This window comes from Triticum aestivum, chromosome 7A, assembly GCF_018294505.1.
Source record: "Triticum aestivum cultivar Chinese Spring chromosome 7A, IWGSC CS RefSeq v2.1, whole genome shotgun sequence".
Classification (NCBI taxonomy): domain Eukaryota; kingdom Viridiplantae; phylum Streptophyta; class Magnoliopsida; order Poales; family Poaceae; genus Triticum; species Triticum aestivum.
The window spans coordinates 427,243,513-427,247,264 of record NC_057812.1 but is presented as its reverse complement, the minus strand read 5'-3'; positions in this window follow the sequence as shown (position 1 = coordinate 427,247,264).

The window sequence follows — 3,752 nt, the reverse complement described above, 5'->3', positions numbered from 1 at the left end:
ATTTATGGTGTAGGGGGTAGGCTATTTATAGACACTAGGCAACCTGACCTGATTTGTCCGAAATGACCCTGGGTCACTAAGGAACTTGACATGTGTTCCAAGGGTCAAATTTCAAACACACGCGACAGCTTGACTTGGGCTACAAGTAAAGCTGACTCATCCAGCTCTGGATAAGATTTGCTCTCATTGTCTTCGCTCGAAGACTTAGGATTTGGTTGAGCATCACTTTAGTCACTCTGACTTTGTTCACTTGGACCCCACTTAACAGTACGGTGGTTCCTATGACTCAACAAAGAAGAAAATGAAACTATGAAACAACTATGTCTTTGCTCTCCAAAGACTTCATGCGATGTCTTCTCATGTCATAGTCTTCAATGTGAATATCTTCACATACCACCATTATCTTCAATGTCTTCACACATTTTTAGGGGTCATCTCCGGTAGGTAAACCGAATCAATGAGGGACTACTACCTGTGTTATCCTGCAATTCTCACAAACACATTAGTCCCTCAACCAGGTTTGTCGTCAATACTCCAAAACCAACTAGGGGTGGCACTAGATGCACTTACAATCTCCCCCTTTTTGGTGATTGATGACAAACTGGTTGAAGTTTTCAACGAGGATAAAAGTATGTGAAATTGTAAAGGATTGAGGTATTGTCTTCATAAGTAGCAAAAGGCCCCCCCTGAAGATGTGCATATAAGTATTTTGCTTTCGAATGCAAATGCACATGGCAGGTTGTACTTGTGGAGATCCTCTTCAAATTATGAAGACAATTCATCATGCATGAGAAGATATAACGAAGATAATGACATGCATAATGATAAATGGACGTCTGCAAAATGACTTTGTGCGGAATTTATCGTTGCACATGCAGAATTTATCATCGCATCACATAAGTTGACAAAAAGGTAGTAGACGACCATCAAGTTTAAGTGTTACAACTCAAAAGAACCAAATGTATCAAAAGCGAGAGTTGTAAGCACTTGGCAAAAGTATAGCAACCACCCATATGGACCCGCTTGAAGACTATCAACTCATATGCTTTTCCCCCTTTTGTTAGTAAGGACCAAAAAGGTTTGAAGACATAGAGCCTCTACTCGTTCCCATGAGGAGTAGGTGAAGCAACAGGGTCGTTGTTGAGGTTTGGTGGTGCAGAAGAACTTGGTGCAGTGTCGATACGCGCCGAAGTTGGAGGTGGTGAAGTAGCATCATCTTGGTCATCAACGACTCTGGCATTAACAGTTGCATCTGAGGAGGAATAGTCAGAGTCTTCAAGTGAGGGAGTCCGACGCAGGTGAGCATTCCTGGGAGGAGTGGAATCAAACTTGAATCTCTCAGCAAAGCCATCTTGTTGGAGATCATCTTTAGAGCTCAACAATGTCAGACTCTTCCACGACCGCCGACGGGTTTCATGAGTGAAAAATGCATTCTTGGTGGCAAGGTTGCGAATGCGATTGACATTCACCAAGAGACTATGCAGCTGACGCTTGAGCCAGTCATGATGCTTATCCTGTTTTTGATGCGGGGCGACGAGAAGCTCTCGGTCATTAAGAACACGAGATCGCTTTCGAGGCCTTTGGGCAATTGTGCTTTTAGTGGCTTCAGTATGGGCACGAGGGGCACGTGTATTTCCAGCCAAAGGATGAACACGAGTTGCAGCAAGAACTCCTTCAATGGGTTGAGTGAAACTTTGACGATCGATGTTGTGAAGATAAATTGGCTCCTTGTGTAACGCCCTCGATGCGGCTATATCTCCCACGTGTCGAAGCATGACTTAGAGGCATAACCACATTGAAAGCAATGTCGCAAGTGATGTAATCTTCACACAACCCATGTAATACATAAGGGAAAGAGATACATAGTTGGCTTACAATCGCCACTTCACACAATTACATGAATAAAGAATTACATCATCCAAATACAATCAAGGTCCGACTACGGAACCAAAATAAAAGAAGAACCCCAAATGCGACAAGGTCCCCGTTCGACCCCAACTGGGCTCTACTACTGATCAACTAGAACGAAACAACACAAAGGACAAGATCTTCATCGAGCTCCTCCTGAGCTTGGTTGCGTCACCTGCACGGACTCAACGGCACCTGCAAACTGGTTTTGGAAGTATCTGTGAGTCACGGGGACTCAACAATCTCGCACCCTCACGATCAAGACTATTTAAGCTTATGGGTAAGGTAAAAGGTATGAGGTGGAGCTGCAGCAAGCGACTAGCATATATGGTGGCTAACATACGCAAAAGAGAGCGAGAAGAGAAGGCAAAGCACGATCGAGAAACTATGATCAAGAAGTGATCCTAGAACAACCTACGTCAAGCATAACTCCAACACCGTGTTCACTTCCCGGACCCCGCCGAGAAGAGACCATCACGGTTACACACGCGGTTGATCCATTTTAATTAAGGTCAACTTCAGGTTTTCTACACCCGAACATTAACAAATTCCCATCTGCCCATAACCGCGGGCACGGCTTTCGAAAGTTCAAATCCCTGCAGGGGTGTCCCAACTTAGCCCATGACAAGCTTTCACGGTCAATGGAGGAATAGACCTCCTCCCGAGACATTCCGATCAGACTCGGTATCCCGGTTCTACAAGACATTTCGACAGGGTAAAACTAAACCAGCAACACCGCCCGAATGTGCCGACAAATCCCGATAGGAGCTGCACATATCTCTTTCTCAGGGCACATACATATTGTCTTAGGTATGGGTAGGCCAGCCCAGAGTTTCCCCTGGTGGCCACCGACAGCTGACAGGTTGGACCAACACTCAGAGGAGCACTGGCCCGGGGGGTAAAATAATGATGACCCTCAAGAGCGCGACTCCCAAGGGAAAAGAAAAGGCTAGGTGGCAAATGGTAAAACCAATGTTGGGCATTGCTGGAGGAGTTTTACTCAAGGCGAACTATCAAGGAGTTCCCATAATAGCCCAACCGCGTAAGGAACGCAAAATCCGGGAACATAACACCGATATGACGGAAACTAGGGCAGCAAGAGTGGAACAAAACACCAGGCATAAGGCCGAGCCTTCCACCCTTTACCAAGTATATAGATGCATTAAATAAATAAGATATATTGTGATATCCCAACAAGTAAACATGTTCCAACAAGGAACAACATCTCCATGTTCCAACAAGGAACAAACTTCAATCTTCACCTGCAACTAACAACGCTATAAGAGGGGCTAAGCAAAGCGGTAACATAGCCAAACAACGGTTTGCTAGGACAAGGTGGGTTAGAGGCTTGGTTCAACAATATGGGAGGCATGATAAGCAAGTGGTAGGTATCGCAGCATAGGCATAGCAAAAGAGTGAGCATCTAGCAAGCAAAGATAGAAGTGATTTCGAGGGTATGATCATCTTGCCTGAAATCCCGCAAGGAAGAAGAATGAGTCCATGAAGAAGACAAACGGGCGAAATCGAACGAATCCTCACAACCGCGACGTTACCGGACCAACCCGAAGAAGCAAACACTGGAAAGAAGCACACAACATAGTAAAACAACCACCACATAAACATGGCATGATGCAAAATCAAGTATGATGCATGTCCGGTTTAATGAGGCATGGCATGGCAAAGTGCACAAACAATCCTACAAATTAAGTGGAGCTCATTATGCAACGGAGTTACATATTGACGAAACACCACATGACTTATTTAGTTCTCTCTCGGTTATGTACCCAACAATATTAAATGTTGTTAAACATGGCAAGAGGGTAAAGCAAAGCAAAACTACCTAT